Source organism: Choloepus didactylus, chromosome 2 (assembly GCF_015220235.1).
Source record: "Choloepus didactylus isolate mChoDid1 chromosome 2, mChoDid1.pri, whole genome shotgun sequence".
In the NCBI taxonomy this organism is placed as follows: domain Eukaryota; kingdom Metazoa; phylum Chordata; class Mammalia; order Pilosa; family Megalonychidae; genus Choloepus; species Choloepus didactylus.
In genome coordinates, this window is record NC_051308.1 from 247,720,655 (window position 1) to 247,738,414 (window position 17,760).

Consider the following 17,760-nt stretch of genomic DNA (forward strand, 5'->3'; position numbering starts at 1 on the left):
GTACCTTCACTGGAGGATGGCCAATGGTGTCGAAAACCTCTGTTAGCTGGGAAGGCAGGCTGGGGTCTGCTCCAGAGTTCTGGTTTCAAAATGACTTTCTCCCAGGACATTCCTCTCTAGGCTTTAGCTTCTCTCCAAAATGTCACACTCAGTTGCTCTTGGGGCGTTTGTCCTCTCTTAGCTTCTCCGGAGCAAAAGTCTGCTGTCTCCAAAATGTCTCTGTAAACTACATTTCCTTTCTCAGCTCCTGTGCATTCTTCGAAGTGCCCCTATTGGCTGTAGCAAACTTTCTCCTTCTGTCTGAGCTTACATAGGGCTCCAGTAAACCAATCAAGGCCCATGCTGAATGGGTGGGGCCACACCTCTAAGGAAACTATCCAATCAGAGTTATCACCCACAGTTGGGTGGGTCACATCTCCATGGAAACACTCAAAGAATTACAATCTAATCAAAACTGATACGTCTGCCCACACAAGATTACATCAAAGATAATGGTGTTTTGGGGGACATAATGCATTCAAACCAGCACAGTTTGGCTGCTCCTCAGGCAGTTAAACATAAAATTACCATATGACCCAGCAATTCCACTCCTAAAAGAACTTCCCAAAAGAAGTAAAAGCAGGGACTCAGATATTTGTGCACCGATGTCATCACAGCATTATTCACAATAGTCAAAAGGTGGAAGCAACTTATGTGTCCATCAAAGGATGGATAGACAAAATGTGGTATATCATACAATGGAATATTATTCAGCCATAAAAAGAAGTGAAGTGCTGGTACATGATACATCATAGATGAATCCTGAAGACATCATACTGAGTGAAATAAGCCAGACATAAAAGGACAAACATTGTTTGGTTTCTCTTATATGAAATACTGAAAGTAATCAAATCTGTAGAGACAGAAAGCAGAACAGTGGAATAGTGGTTACCAGGGGTGGGTGGAGGAAGGAATGGGGAATTATTGCTTAATGGATATGAGCTTCTGTTCGGGATGATGAGAATATTCTGAAATAGATGGTGCTGAAAGTTACACAAAATTGTCGATGAACTTAATGTAACTGAATTTTCCACTTAAAATGGTTTAAATGATTTTTTGTTATGTGTATTTTACCACAATAAAAATAACCTACAGGAAATATCATACTTAATCATAAAACATAAAAAGCATTTCCTTTAAGATTGAAAACAGAACAAAGATGCTCAGTAAAACCACTCCCACTCAACAATTACTAGATCTCTCAGCCATACCAATCAGACATAAAAGAAATAGAAGGCACAAGAAGTTGAAAGCAAATAACATCGTCATTATTTTCAGATAATATGGCAGTGTATGTAAAAAATCCAAAAGAATGTACAGATAAATTATTAAAATAATTGGGACAGTCTAGTATAAAATTAATAATTAAAAATCAATCATAGTCCTATGTACAAGAATGAGAAAATAAGATTCTGAAAAGCTACCATTTATATTAACATCAAACGATATACAAATACCTAAGAATAACTACAACAAAAGATGTGTAAGACGTCTACAGAGAAAATGATGAAATCCCAGTGAGACACATTGAAGACGATCTAGATACAAATAAAAGGAGTTTCATGTTCAAGGACTGGGGACTCAGTGTTGCCAAGATGCCAGGTTTTAGCTGATTCACTAAAAGCCTTATCGAAATCACAATTTGCATGTGTGTGTGTGAGAGAGAGACAGAGAGAGAAAGAGAGAGAGAGAGGAGAGGGAGGGAAAGGAGGGAGGGGGAGAGAGATGGAGAAATGTAACTGGTAAATTCTAAAATTTCTGTGAAAGATCAAAGGGAAAAGAACAGCTCAGACAAGTTTGAAGAACGAACGAAGGGGAAGGGGTGCCCAAGATTTATTTAAAAGTTGCCCAGTTAGGACAGTAGGGGCCACGGCAGTACACAGTACAAAAGCGGGGCTGCTGAACAGTGGGGGGTGGGGGGTGGGTGTGGATCTCTCAGTCAACATGCTGAGAGCATCACCCCCAGAATCAGTTCCATGTGGATGAAGACTCACATGTGAAAGGCAAAACTCTGTTTTAGCTTCCCAGCTGCAAAAACAAACACAAAACAATGGGCTGACTTAACAGGAACCTATGGGCTCATGGTTTCAGAGGCTAGAAGGCTCGCTTCCTCCGGTGGGTATCTTCTGGCTGGCTGGCAGTCTTGCCACTCTTTGCTTTTCCATCACATGGCCAGGCACATGGCGGCATCTTCTCCTTTATCTTCCAGGGTCTGCTGACTTCCAGCTTCTTGCTTATTCCGTGGCCTCTCTCTCTGTGACTTGCTTTATGAAGCCTCTGGTGATAGGATTAAGACCCATCCCGACTCACCTGCGCCACATCTTAACTGAAGTCACCTCATTAAAAGGTCCTATTTACAATGGGTTCACCCACAGGAATGGATTTAGATTAAGAACATGTTTTTCTGGGGTACATAACTCCACGCCACCACACTCTACTACAGTTTTTTTTTGGGGGGGGGGTGTTCATGGCCTCAGGGTTTTTAAACAAGACATCAAAAAACATTAACCACAAAGGGAAAGCTGGGAGAGTCACCTACATTAAAATGAAAAACTTTTGTCCACCTAACACCCTATACAGAGTTAAAGAAAAGCTACAAAGTAGAAGATAGTAGCAACATTGAACTGACAAAGATTTACCATGGAGACTATACACAGAATATCTATGAATGGATAAAGAAAAGAGACGTTCAAATAGCAAAACGGGTAAAAGACTTCAACAGGCACTTTACAATAAAGGACTTTAAGTGGCCAATAAATGGGCCAGCCATGTGTCCAGTTTGTCTGCTTGTCTCAGTTCAAGCCTGTTTTCCTGGCATTATTAATGACTGTGTCCCCTTTAACTCTAATAGAGTCCTCCTGGCTTGGATGATAAATTATATGGTCACCTTTCTAACAAACCAATAAAAGTTGCTGAAACTCACTTATAATTAGGAAAATGCAAGTTAAAACCACAATGAAATATCACTAGATACACATCAAACTCGGTAAAACATTAAAAGCCTCCCAATACCGTGTGCGGGCAGGGATGTGGAGAATGTCCACACACTAACGGTGGGAATGAGAACTGGTACAATTACTTTGAAAAGAGTCTGGCATTACCTAGTAAAGTTGAAAATACACATATTCTCTGTATTGATGGTCTATTGCTGCTGTAACAAATTTAGTGGCTTAAAACAACACAAATTCATTATCTTACAGTTCCAGATGTCAGGTGTGGTCAGGGCAAACTCTAGAGGAGAATCCATTTTATTGTGTTTTCCAGCTTCCAGAAGCCAACATGCTTTCCTTTGCTCCATTCTTCCATCTTCAAAGCCATCACCACCTGGCTGAGTCTTTCTCCGCCGCCATCTCTCTGGTTTTCTCTCGTCTGCCTCCCTCCTTCCGTTTATAAGGACCTTTGTGATTATGCTGGGCCCGAGGGATACTCTCCCCATCCCAAGGTTATCTGATTAGCATCCTTAATTCCACCTGCAAACTTAATTCCCCTTTGCGTGTAACCTAACATAACCACAGTTCTGAGGATTAGGACGTGGACTTCTTGGTGGGGGGCATTATTCTGCCACTACCACCTTGACTCAGCAAGTCCTCCCCTGGGTGGGACACCTACGAGAAACTCTCACACATAAATACCAGGAGACTTTGGAAGGATGTACAGAGCAGCCATGTTCATGCCAGCGGCAACGCTGGAAACAACCCCAACTGCCATCGGCAGTGGAATGGCATGCTTCACACAACAGAATGCCACACGGCAACAAGGATGAGGGAGCAAAGTGAAAGAACCTCATAAACATAACTGGGAAGGGAAGAAGCAAGATACAAGGAATATGTATAGCCCTTCCGCTTCCCTTCCCTTTCAAAATAGGCGTCCCAGGTGGGGCAGAGGCAGCAGGATCTGCAGCGGTCAGAGCCTGACAGGGTGAGGAGGATGCCCATGTGGGGGTGCGTGGCCTGGGGCAGAGTGTCAGAGCCCAAGCAGGAGGACAGTATCCCCACCAGGGGCAGTCCAGTGCTGGATATCAGAGTCCAAACAGGTGGAGCAGGTGTCCGCTGCGAGGGCCACCCAGCACAAGCCGGGGAGGAACTGCGTATTTACACAGCCCCAAGGTACCTCCCCCAATATGCCTGCTCATTAAAAGGGAAAACAATTAACTTCCCAGTGGAGATGGCTGGCAGATGCCAGCTTCATGGAGTGATCCAAGTGAACATTATCTGACTTGTGACAAATTGACCACTGTGAGCCACCTGACAGGATGGGATGAGCAGAACCCAGTGTCATTTCTGTGATTTTCCTGACAAATATGCACAACGAGAATCACGCAGAAACAGGACAAACCCAAATAGAGGAACTTTCTACAAAATGACCTGCCTGCCGATAACCTTCAAAGGTGTCAGGGTCATGAAAGCCAAGGAAAAGCCAAGGAATGTTCCAAACTGAAGGAGACAAAGAGACATGACAACCCAGTGCAATGTATAATCCTGGACTGGATCACAGGCTACGAAAGACATCATTGGGACAACTGGTGGGCCACTCCTGAATCTCGAGATTAGATGGCAGTGACATATCCATATATGCTGGAGAATTCCCTTCTTTGTAGGACATGCACTCTCAGGCATTTGGAAGGGGTGTGTGTGACAGAGCATAATGGAGGCAACCCACTCTCAAATGACTTAGGAAAAGTTTGTGCAGCACAAACACCGTTTATGTAAGTTTGGAATTGTTTCAAAATTTAAAAAAACTTTTTTTTTTTACAATATTATTCTAATCATATAAAGTTTAAAATCAGGTAAACAACCATATATTATTTAGGATAGCATACATAGATGATAAAACTAAAGAAAAGAAAGGAAATTTAGAATCACAAAAGTCAGCCCATTGTCAGAGGGAGAGATCTGTCTGTGACTGCCAGGGAAGGGTGATTTCGGAGTGCTGGCAAGGCTCTATTTCCTTAGTGGTGCCACCTGATGTCTGTTCACTTGATAACCTCTTTAAACAGTAGGTGTGAATTTATGCATCATCTGTATGCAGAAAATACATATTGGGAAATTCTTTTGAACTCTGGGCACCCGCGCCCACCCACTTCAGTTCCTGGCTCAAAGTAGATGTTCAAGAAACGTTGCCTTAAATAAATAAATTTATGTAGATAAAATGAGTACTAGTTTATGGGAAATATTAGAAGCCTATCCACTTCCAAAAACATTATACATTTTACAGTCAAATTAGAATGACTTCGGGATTACAAACAACCCTCTCCCTTTCATCTGCTCAGACCCTCCAGGGTCCCGGGGGCTTTACCAGTCACGCTTACCCGTGCGTTTCGTTCCACGTTTCAACAACTGTGTTCAGCATCGCAGCCAAGCCCGGCGCAGGAGCCTGAGCGGAAGCCGCACCCCGCGCGCGGCCACGGAGAGGGCCGCGGGACCCCAGCTGCACCCACAGAGCGGTCGCTCCCGGAAAGCCCGCGGCACAGGGTTTTATCGCCGCGGCCGCTTCTGCCTGGCGGCGGTCAAGGCCCCCCGAGCCGGCGCCGGGCCCCCCGGGCGGACGGACTGGCGGCCGCGCCGTTTGGTGCGCGCGCTCCATGGCAACGGAAGGCTCCATCGCGCCGGGGGGGGGGGGCGTGCTCCCCTGCGCGGCCAGATGGCTCGTCCCAACGCCGCCGCTCCTCCTGCGCAGGCGCAGGGCTGGCGGCTGGCGCGGCGCTGCGTGCGCGCCCTCGAGCTCCTGCGGGGACGCGCTTCCCTCGCGACCGCGCGCTCCGGGGGCCCGCGGCGTGGCCCGAGCCTGCGTAGCTGTGCGCGCCGCGGGCGTCCTGAGCGTCCCGGGGCCGAGGCGCGGAGGCGGCTGGCGTTGGGCCGCCAGCCTCGAGGACCTGCTGCGACTGGCGGTGGCCCCGAGTCCGTCTTCTCTCGTTAAAGGGAAGATGTGGCACAACGTGTCCTGCTGGAGCTGACCTTGAGCTGCCCCCGTTGAGTTCTCCAGTCCCCACCGTGCCCTCCAGGAGGCCCAGTGTCCAGCTCTGCCTGCTCTTCTCTCTGTACCTGCCCCCGGGGAGTTATTTATATTCGCAGTGGAGATTTGGGGCTATGAGGAGAGGTGGTCCCTTGCCCCAGCCCCCTCTTCAGCAGGATCTGGGCACAAGGTGAACGGGACACATCCCCTGCGCTGGCCGAGCCCAGAGCCTTTCAGCACCGGGCCCTGCCGGCCACTCGCTCGTTCTGACCAGTGGCTCCCGGTGCCACGGTGAGGGCCGGGAAGTCCTTTAGTTTTATGGGGGGCGGGGGGATCCATCAGAGCTAAGACCTTGCAAAAAGCGTAGCATCGGTGAGAACCTCTGTTGAAACGAGTTGAGTGGCACCGCTTCACTTCTGCCCTCATCTCCCTTTTGAGATGCCCAGATCATTTCCCTCCTCAGAATTCTCGACTTGAGGAATAGAGCTGAGTCACCAAGTCAACCCATCATCCTTTTTTTCTAAGACAAATTCTATTTCTCCCTCCATGCCCCTATCCCACCCAAATATGGAGTTTCTTTCTTATCAGCTTTCTCTGGACCTTTTCATGTTAATGATTAATGCACTTTCTACCAAGGAAGGAAGGAAAGAAAAAGTCTGAAAACAGCCGGATGTCCATCGCCAGGGGACTGGCTGAGAAGCTGTGGTGCAGCCACACAAACATTTACAGCCGTAAAGGCTACAAGGACTGTTTCTATATTCTGCTCTGAGCGATTTCCAGGACATATTGTTAAACGGCAAAATCAAGATGCAGAATGGCGTGCATAGTATTTTATGTAGGAAGGGGTGGAGGACAGTAAAAATATACCTATGTATTTTTTTACGTTAAACAGTAACATCAAAATTGTTCCCAACCAAGGAGGGACACAGGAATAGAAACTAGACTTCTCTAAATGTGCACTGCACTTCAGCTCTTGATCTATGTGTAATTATAAAACCAAAAATATATCAAAATAGAAAGAATAATTTCTAAAAATTGGAAACAGAATGAAACAAATGAACATAAGTATATGTCAAGTGGGTGGCTTAAGCATACAGAAAAAGATGATTTCAAGTGATTTTAGAGCCCAGCAATTTGACTGTATATATCTAACGGACTATATCCTAAGGACAAAAAGAACTGCCAAGAAATCTTAAATTGTTTACAATAATCCTGGCCTTAGTAATGTATTGATATCGCTATTCTGGAATTATAATATAAAGTAGATTAAAGCAAATAAGTAATTATGGAAATATTAGGAACCAATATTTTGAAAAAGAGATACAAATACAAAATAAGAGGTAAAAACCCTGTAATCCTGGGTTTGAATGGGGAATATAGCATGAACTGATGGTGATTTTCTCTTTTAAAAAATGTATTTCTTAGATCTGTTCACTGAAAAGGCCTAGAACTTCACAGTCCAACCAGGTAATCACCAGCCACATGTGGCTATTTAAATTTAAATAAATTTAAATTCCACTCCGTAGTTGCAGTACCATATTTCAATGTTCAGCAGCCACCAGTCGGGTAGCTACGAGCGCTCCTCTCCCCCAGACCGTGGTCCCTGTGTGCCGTTTCCCACTAAATGGAACTGTAGCTTCTTGGAAAAATGACTGGTTCCAGATCTGAGGTAGAAAACACACCTCCAGATCCTGGAACATCTTATCATACCAGCAAGAAAGGAAATTATCAAAGAGTCTAGGGTTGTGTCAAAATGATTCATTAGCCAATTTGAAGGGGCTCCCTGCGGTCGCGGTTACTGCTTCTGGGGGGAGTGGCGGCCGGTAGCGGAGCCCTCAGCTCTCGGGGCTGCTTAAAGGGTACCGGCGGCGGGGGCTCTTTCCCGGAGGCGAGGGCGAGGCGGAGGACTTGGCCAGGTCCTCGGCGGGAGGCGTACAAGGTGTGGAGGGCGGCGATAAGGACAAGACACTCTTCATCCAGTAGGAGTATGCGCCAAAGAGATTTATTCAGGGGTGATTACAGGTTATATAGGCTGGTAAGAAGGGTAGCGCTGGAAAGGAGGTGAAGTAGCCTTAAATGGCAATACTGAAGGGAGAGGGGCTAGGATTGGTTCTGAGAGGACGCAGGAGCCGTTGCAGCGGGCGGGAGTTGTTCTGGCCACGGTGCATGCGCGCTGGCGGTGGCAGGAGTTGCCTTGGCACAGGGGAGTGTGCGGGTAAGATAAGGAAGTGGGGAAAGGGCGGTTGGGAGAAAGACGGTTCCCTCCGGCAAGCCTCCCCTGCCCGTGACATTTTGGGTGAGGAAAAGGGAGCTGCCTTGACCTCGCTCCCCAGGCTCGGGGGGGCTGCAGAGGGCACTAACGCCCGTACCTACTACCCTCCCCAGGGGGTGATATCAGGTCCCCTGGCCCAGGCCTGGTAAGTCGAGGTACAAGCTCAGTCACCCGCAGCTCCCACTGGTCAAATCTAAGACAATTTGAGTATCAAAAAGAAAAGCAACTGCAATGAATTTAAACACATCAACTATGTTAATATCCATGAGTCTATTTTAAAAATGAAACCCTCATGGGTCACCTTTGAGGGATGCTAAGGGACCAAGTTATTATTCTGAAAAGTGTTGTAGCAGCCGTGGAGGGAACCACTCAGAGCTCCCTTAAGGACAGCTTGTGTCCAGCTGTGCACAGTGCACTTAACTGAGGGTCTCCAGCTGCAGTGCTTGAGGGGCTCTGTGATAGGGTCCTTCTGAGAGCCCCACCATGGCTGAGCATGATGGGGCACTAGCGTCTGGCCAGAGCCACCAGTGGAGACTCCTCTAATGGACAGTCTGCTCCAGAGCCCTTCCATCGGGTTGGCTAAAACTTTGTCATGTTTGCATTATTGTCAGTTTCTCCCTGCCCAGGCCTTCCACTCTCCTTTCACAGATGTCAGACCAGTATTGGGGTCTAAAGGTTTTCCCAGCCTAAGTCCACTTCCTCCCCCGACCACGGACCTTTCACCATCATGAACCTGCAATACGTCTTTTGTCCTCCTCTTCCTGCCCCACGGTCTGCTTACCAGAGGACCACAATCGACAGAGCTGGTACCAGGAATGGTCTGAGCACAGATGACAAGATCGGGGCTTGGAGCTGATCACTCACCACCTGGCTGGCAACAAGGGGCCCGTCCCCTGCAGTGCAAGGATCCCTTGCCCAACATAGTGGTCCATCATGAAACTGTCACCAGTAAAATGCTGGGAGGACAGTGGCCAGGGCAGTGATTCAGGCTTTGAGAAGCATGTGTGTTTGGGAGGGGGCAGGGGGAAGCAAAGGAGAACAGTAGAACTATCTGGCTGTTATTAAGTGGCATGGATGCCCCCCAGAGGGATAATGGTAGTTGAAGGCGGTTAACAAACACTTGAAAACCAACTGTAAACGCCAGAGGGCCTCTTTGGTGGTTTAGAGAGGGCTGAGTAAGGGTACGGAGCTTCAGAGACATTGACTCTCGGGTCAAGATGCTTTGTTCTACCAAGGTGGGAGTCCTGGCTGGGAAAAGTTGGTGCCTCGACATGAGATGGGGTCTGCAGCTGGGTCTCCCCTGAGTCTACTGAAACTTCAGAGCCTGCACAGGCGGCTCACTCCTCCCCCTGGAGAGCTAGCATGTGGGGGAGCTAGACCAGGCAACAGGGTCTCCTTTGCGATCTGCTCCCCACTCCCGGCTGCCAGGCTGGCACTGAGGGGTAGCTGGCAGCACAGCCGGTTGAAGACTAGCAGGGCCTGATAAGGGAGGAGAGGCGCTCTTCTCCAAAAAAGCTACAAGAATTAGCAGCACGCTCCAGAATGGGAGTGAATTTTGAGGGTGCCTGATTAAGGGGTCAAAACGTAAGGCTTGACAAGAAAGAGTTTGTTGACTTGGGGTGTTGCCACAAGATACAGGATTCAAAAGCCTGACAAGGCTCACAGAATGGTGAAAACTCATTGCCATAGCTGCTGGAAAGTCCCAAACTTGAACCTGCAGATACAAGAAGTCAAGCAAGCCTCAAGCAGAATAAACATAAAGAAATTCAAACACCAACACACATAATAATCAAATTGATGACAATGAATAATAAAGAGAAACTCTTAAAAACAACCAGAGAAGAAGCACATACTTCATAGAGTAATGAAGAAAAGAACATCAGCAGACTGAGCAAAACTATGCAAGCCTGAGACAAGGGTCAGCAACTTTAAAATCTAAACAAACAAAAAATGCACTGACAACCTAGAATTCTCTACCAGGGAAACAAACTTTCAAAAGTGAAGACTATATTATGCTATGTGAATTATATCTCAATAAAGTTGTTTTAAAATCTAAAAGTAAATAAATGAAGGCAAGTGTCTGCGTCTGGCTGACATGGAGCAATGGGGACTGGATTTACTCTCCCACCCAAAGCAACTGAAAAAGTGCACAAATGTATGGAGTGACAGTTTTCAAGGTTCCTGTGGGACACTGATTACGTGCTTCAACTTGGCGGGCCTGGGCTGGGGGACCTGATCAGCCCCTGGGGAGGGTGGTGGGCACGGGCGACAGCGCCCTCCGCAGCCCCCCGGGCCTGGGAAAGTGAGGCCGGAGGCAGGCCCCATTTCCTCACCCAAAATACCACTGTTAGGGGAGGCTTGCCGGAGGGAACCGCCTTTTCCCCACCCCCTTATCTTGCCCGGACACTCCCCGTTGCCAGTGCAACTCCCATCACCACCAGTGCGCATACATTGTTGCCAGACACCGTTACCGGAGCAACTCTCGCCCCTTTTCAATCAACCTCTGCGCCCTCTCAGAACCAATCCAAGCCTTTAACCTCTACAGCTACCCCGCCCTCTAAACGCCCGATATAAGCTTGTACTCTCCCCTAATAAACTCTCTTGGCTTCTTCACCCTAAAAGAACCGTGTCCCGCCTGTTCCTTTCTCGCCGCCCTCCATACTTTGCACGCCTACGCCGGGGACCGGGCCCAGTCCCCCGCCTCGCCCTCGCCTCCGGGAAAGAGCCCCCGCTGCCGGTACCCTCCAAGCAATCCTGAGAGCCTAGGATTTGGCAACCGGCCGCCACCTCCCCCCCCAGACGAATCAACTGCGACCGCAGTTCCGGACATCGGGCAGCCAAGGACAGGGATCCCGCAAGACGGCAAACAGCTGAAGTGATGGTTACGATCGCCCCAGCTCCACGTGGGGAAAGCTCTGCGCAGGGAAAAGCACTGAGGGGGGGCATGACTGTAAAGATAAATGAATAAAGTGGAATTCATCAAGACCAAAATCCTTGGCCCTTCAAAAGATGTTAAGCAAATGAACAGATAAGCCATAGACTTGGAGAAAATATTAGTGAGACACGTTGCTACGAAAGGACTTGCACCTAGGAGATATATAAAGAGCTCTTACAACTCAAGGGGAGGACCAAAAACAGCCTCATTTTTTTTAAATTGGCAAAACATTTGAACAACACTTCACCAAAGAAGATATACAAATAATAAAAATGTCAAAAGATGCTTGGCATTGTTAGTCTTTAGGAAAATGCAAATTGAAACCACATTGAGAACGGCCATGATTAAAAAGACTTGCAATACCTAGTGTTCGCAAGGATGCAGAGCAACTTAAAATCTCATACAGGGCTGGTGGGAGTCCAAAACGGTACAGCCACTTTGGAAAACAGATGGGTTGTTTCTTATAAGGTTACATGTGCATTGCTCATACAATCCCAGAATCCCACACCTAAGCATTTCCTAAAAAGAAATGAAAACGTGTCCACACAAAGACTTGTACTTGAACATTCAAAACAGATTTATTCACAATAGCCAAATGCTGTACACAACCCACACGCCCATCAACAGATGGATGGTCCAATCACAGATGCTCATACGATGGAATGCCACCAGCGATGAAGAGGAGCTGACGCTCAGTGAAAGAAGTCACACAGAAGATGACTATATTGGTTTTCCATTGCTGGATAACAGATTACTCCAAAGACCAGTGGCTTAGAACACTTATGACCTCCCGGTTTTTGTGGGGTGCAGCCTACAGGTGCAGGGTCTCCCATGGTGGCAGTCAAGGTGTTGGGGTGACAGCTCAGGATTCAGCTGGGCAGGACCGAGCTCACTCATGGGTTGTTGGCAGGATTTGGCTCCTCTTTGGCTCTTGGCTGGAGACTGTCCCCATTCATGAGCCTCTGGCCCTGTCGGCGTGGTCAACGGGAGCAAGCGCTGGTGTGCACCAGCCAGACCTGGTCTCGGAACACCCTGCCTCTTTCGACTGTGCTCTGTTGTTAGAAGCCAGTCGCCGGGTGCAGACCACTCGCCAGGGTGGGACCCCCAGGAGGCAGCGCCCCTGGGAGCCGTGTGAGAATTCTGCTACTCCAACTTCAGAGGGCACATTTCCACGGGTGTGACGTTCCAGAAAAGGCAAAACTCTGCTGACAGAAAGCAGGCCTGGGGGGCGGGTTGGGGGTGGCAGGGGGAACTTTGCGCTGTGGCTGGAGTGGGCAACGCCACCACTACAGTGATGCTTATGCAACCCTGCACATGTCCCCACACTCTCCAAACTGTACCCTTAAAGTCAGTGCATTTACTGTAGTAAATGATAACTCATTAAAGCTGACTAAAAATGAACTCCAGTCTCCAGGTGGGGCGCGGCCAGCCCCTGCCGCCTCGCCCCTCCACTCAGTCTCCCTCCCACACTGGCCCTCCTGCTCCACAAGCCAGCGCGCTCCTGCTCGGAACTTTGCGCTCCCCTCCTCCTCCGAGCGCTTACCTGGCTCTTGAAGGGGCTGGATGTTTTTCCTTCTTTGTTCCCCAATGGGTGGTGTATTAGGGTTCTTTAGGGGAACAGAGTCAACAAGAGACATGTATGAATATAAGATTCATAAAAGTGTCTCACGCAACTGTGGGGATGCACGGGTCCAAATTCCGTAGGGCGGGCAGCAAACTGGCAACTCCAATGAAGATGTTCGATGAACTCAGGAAATGCTTCACTGGTCAGCCAAAGAGGAAGTGAAGGTCCTCTCTCTGTCTCACTTAAAGTCTTCAACTGATTGGGTTAAATCCAGCTGCCTGCGTTCTCTCACTGTGGAAGACACACCCTTCGTTGACGTAATCAGTCGCAGCTGCAGCCAATTGACTGATGATTTAATAAACCAGCCTGTTGGTTTACTAACCAGCCACAAACATCCTCACAGCAATGGTTAGGCCAGTGCTTGCTTGACCAGACACCTGGACACCATCACCTGGCCAAGTTGACACATGAACCTAACCATCGCAGGTAGGATATTAGTGCAGGCTCTGCTCAAACGTTACCTCATAGGACCCGTCCAAAGTCACCCCCCAACCCTCAACAGATTTCCTCTCTTGTTTTATGTTGCTTAAATTCCTTCATAGTACATATTGCATTTGAAATGATCTCTCTCTCTTCTTTATTTATTCACTATCTTTCCCCTTCTACTTCTGGAAGGTCCCACGGGGGCTGGGGCCGTTCGTGTCTTCCTCACACACCCGCATCCCCACAGCTGGACCGACGCCTGGTGCACAGTAGGGGTTCCAGAAATAAGCGTAAAATGATTATCGGTCCGCACAGGGCCCTTGCTCAAGCAAGCTTAACAAATGTATTCGAACATCAGGCGTGAAGGAGATTTCAGCAGGCCTGCTTTATTTCTCTACCATCCTGCACGGAGAAGCAACGTCCCCACGAGCAAGAGAGACCGATGGGCCCTCGGGGAGCCAGGCCAGGCGGACAGCGGCCGAGGTTAGAGCCGCCACTGCCTCCGGGAGCCCTTTCTGGGGGTTTTTGTGTTGTTGGCAGTCGTGCCTGTCTCTAAAGTAGAATGTTTTTCTCACTTGATCGACAGCCCTTGTGTCAGAAACGGTAATTTGTGTTTAACATTTTCTCTCATATGAAAGAATTCGAATTACCAGTTTTAAAAAACATAAAACTCGAGAATAGAATTCAGACTTCACGTTAAACATGAGTAATTGTGCTTGGATGCCTATTGAATGCAAGTAGGGAAAATTTTCTGACGTGGCCAAGGTTGATTGTTTGTTGGTTCTCAGGGCCTGGATGACTAAAAACAGCAAGAAAACGCGGCCTGGTTCCGGGTGACCTGCCCCCCCCCCCCCCCCCCCCCGTGCTGAAGCCGGGGCTGAGCTCAGGCACCGCAGGGGTTTTGCATTTGGTCCTTGCTGCCAAGATCGCCCGGAACCACCCGATGGAGCAGCCCACTCAGCCTCCGACGAGTTCTCCGGGTCACTGCCACTTTCTCTTTTTGAGGCATTTTCTCTGGAAAATAAGCCACAGCCTCCCAAACCCGGCAGGCAGGGAGTTTAAATTTAGCTCAAGCCGCTTCCTCTCCGCCCCCTCTGGCTCACCCCGGCCCCCCCAGCCCGCCCGGTGCTGCAGCGCCCGCTCACGGTGCCACCCGCAAGGTGGTTTCCAGAAGAAACCGTGCCCAAAGGCCGCAGGCGGTGTCCAGATACTCAAGTGGCCGCAGCCTCCCAGGGGGTGTTCCAGGTGCCTGAGCCGGTGACCCCGGGGGCTCACTGAAGAGCAGCTCCCAGACCCCCCAGTGCCAGGTGGGGAGGGCAGAAGGCTTCCCTGCCCTTAGTAGATGCAGAAAGACGTGACGCACATGACCGGCCGGGCGGGGAGCTGCGGCCCCCCACGCTGACTGAGCAGTAAGAGGAGCCCACAGAAGTGCAAACTGGACAAATGAGGAGCAAACGCCCTGGGGTGGAGCGAGGGTGCATTTTTCGTTACCGCCCGCCCAGCCCAGTCCCAGGACCCCGCCGTGCAGGGGCGAGGGCTGAATGCAGCGGGGGCTGGACGAAGGGCCCGGACCTCCTCAGGAGCAGCACGTCTTCCACTCACAGAGACCCCGGTGGTGGATTTTGAAAAAGTTTCACCAAAGTCACCCTGGAGGATGTGGTTCTCCCCAAAACCAATCACAGGAGGAGAATAACATGGGGAGCAACCTACCGTATTTTCCAGAGAAGGAGGTAGCCAGAGCACCTGCTACGGAAGACTTGTACTTGTTTGTCGTGATAACGACCTGTTGTTGTTAGTAAGGAAATGGGGACCCTTTTCAGCGGAACTCAGAGCAGAGGCCTCTGAGGCCAGGGAAAACAGTGGTCTGCTCTTGCCCTCCTGTTTTGTAAATGAAGAAAACAAAGTCCTGGGAAAGTGACTTCCCTGAGGTCACAGCCAGGAGGAGCAGAGCTGGGACTGGAACCCAGACCCTGACTCCAGGGAGCGCTTGCCACCCACTCTAAGGGAGGGGAGAACGTGTTTCCATGCCACAGGTGCCCACAGCGGGCTCGCCGGCCAGCGGCAGACCCCACGGGATCAGGGTTCCGGGTCCGGACCCCTGGGGAGCCTCTCTGAATTGGCTTCCCGCCTTCTGGGGAAGTGGGAGCTTCTCCCCGGGGAGCCGAAGGTGAGGATGTGACGCTTGTCAGTGGAACGTGCCCAGGGTTCGGAAATGGCGATGAGCCAGTTGTGGGACAACTTGAAGAACGAATAATGAAAATTCCCATTCTTTGGATCCAAACTGAAATGCCAATTAGAGGCAATATAGAGCTAAAATGAGCTTGCAGACTTCGGGAAGAAATTAAGCATTTTGGTTTCGGGCGAGTGAACTCCTCCAGCTGTTCTGGAGAGAAGCCTGGGCCTGCCCGGAGCTACACGGTGGGTGTAGCATGTCTGCCAGTGAATTCTCTACCTCCCTCTGGGCCCCGGGTTTTGAAACCTGCCTGCCTCCAGGACTCAAGAAAGAAGGGACGATTCGATGGCACTGGCCAAGCTGGTCTGTGGCAGCTGGGGCTGACCACTTAGCCGTCCAGTTCCAGCGGGAAAGCTCGGTTTTCGCCTTATGCCTCCGAGAGCAGAGATTGAAGAAAATGGTAGTGGAGCCTGGTTCATTCTGAACCAACTGAATCAAGTGATTGAAGCTCAACAATATTTCCCAGAAGCCGTCCACACCCAGATCTTCCCAGACATCAACAGGGTGGTGGCGAGACACACCACGGCGCTGGGCAGCCTCCCGGCCATCCCACCCTCACCGCAGGGACCTGAAGCTTAGGAGGCTGCGCCGTGGGCTTCCAAGCCGGGAGGGAGATGCTGTCCCCACCGGCTCTGAGCCCCTGGGGACGCCTGCCCTCGGGGAGCTTCCACTCCAGCGGGGGAGTAATAAAAACAATAGCTGCTGTAACAAAGTACTGCAACGAGACAGTCTCAAGGGACACATATTCTCGCACAGTTCTGGAGGCCAAGGTCGGAAATGACGGCTTCGGGAAGGCCACGCTCCCTCCGAACCCCGTAGGGGAGGCTCCTTCCTGGCATCTTCTGGTTCCTGGGGGCTCCTCACGTGTCGTCAATGTTCCTTGGCACGTGGCGGTGTCACTCCACCTGCCTCTGTCTTCACAATGGCCATCTTTCCTGGGTCTGTCTGTCTGCTCCCAAATTTCCTTCTTCTTCTAAGGACGCCTGTCATATGGGATCAGGGCCGGCCCTACTGCGGTTTGGCCCCATCTTAAATGATCACATCTTCAAAGACCTTTTTTCACTCATGGGACTGGGGGTGCAGACTCAAACATGTCTTTTGGGGACACAGTTAAGCCCCAATTCTGGCACTTACCCTCTTGCTCTGTGCCAGGCTGGCTCGGCAGGTTCCACACGGTCCCTCTTTCCGCTCTGCCCCAGCCCTGGGAGTAGGTAGGAAGGAGAAGGAGATGCAGAGAGTGGATGACTCCCCTAGAAGCACAGATTCGGATGCGGGGCGCCTCGCAGGCTGAGGTTAGTGCTTAGGGACCCAAAGGGCCAACTTTATCTAGACAGGGGTGTAGGGGGCCTCTGGAGGAGGGACAGCTAGGCCAACCTGTGGGCCCTCTCAGAATCTGGATACCGGATTCAGGAAAAAAGCTGGGAACCAGCCCGATTCTTCCCCTGGGCCGGAAGCTCCCAGCAGCAAAGCCCCGTCCACGCAGCCACACGGGCACCAGGAGTCCAGGCATGAACAAATGAGGCTAAGCACCCGTTAAGTTTGTGATCAGCCTTTGGCAGAAGCTGTTGCAGAACTTTAATTTCAAAAGAAGTAAAGCAGAAAATCGTGAGGCCCCTGCTCCCTGAACTGTTCCGGAAGGACAAGGGGCTGCTCATTGTCACGGAAACCAAGCCCCTAGGACAGGCGCACAGGCGGGAGCCCGCCTGGGGGTCCGCGCAGGAATCACAGGACCTCAGGGTGGGGGTGGGGGTCCCTGCCCGCCCTCCTCCCCCCTCCTCCCCCTCCTCGCCAGGCCAGTGAAGTATTCCCGAGCGGGCAGCTGTTTTCCGGTGCTATTCGGTCCGCCCCTCCGGGAACACTGGGGTTTTGGAGGGAGCTCTGGTATTGGGTCCCTTTCCCAGGCGAGGGTGAAGCAGAGGGGCGCTTGCTGAGCCTCTTGTCCCGGCCCCTCGCGCGGTTGCGACCGGGGCCTGTGACCCGCCCCCACACCCCGGCAGGAGGTTCAGCCGCGCGCGCCTCGGCCCTGCAGCGGGAGCCGCGTCCACGCGGGTCTGAGCCCGGGTGGCTCTTCCGCAGCGGCGCGCGCGGAGCCCTCTTGGCGGGCGAGGGAGGAGCGCGCGGGGCCGGGCGTGGGGGAGGGCCGGGGTGCGCGCGGGAGGGCTGCGAGCTCCGGGCGCCCGTGGGGGGCGGGCGGCGGGGGGGGCGGGGCGGGCCGGGGCGGGGCGGGCTCCTCTCTCCGGCCGCCCCCTCGCGCCGCGCCGCGCTCCCTCGCGCTCCCGCCC

At 50.9% G+C, this 17,760-nt stretch overlaps 1 protein-coding gene across 10 annotated transcripts in view; it reads right to left on the reverse strand.

Moving 5' to 3' along the window:
- CFAP74 (cilia and flagella associated protein 74) overlaps positions 1-5,631 on the reverse strand; it is a 135,376-nt gene extending 129,745 nt beyond the window's left edge. For 4 of the 10 annotated variants that reach the window (XR_005215560.1, XR_005215559.1, XM_037828817.1 and 1 more), the window contains exon 1: positions 5,348-5,630. The gene's annotated coding sequence lies outside the window, so the exon portion shown is untranslated. Of the gene's footprint in view, positions 1-5,347 lie in introns of all 10 variants that reach the window. The other 6 variants (XM_037828814.1, XM_037828811.1, XM_037828812.1 and 3 more) reach the window with 3 other exon arrangements.
- Between the last annotated feature and the right edge of the window lie 12,129 nt (positions 5,632-17,760).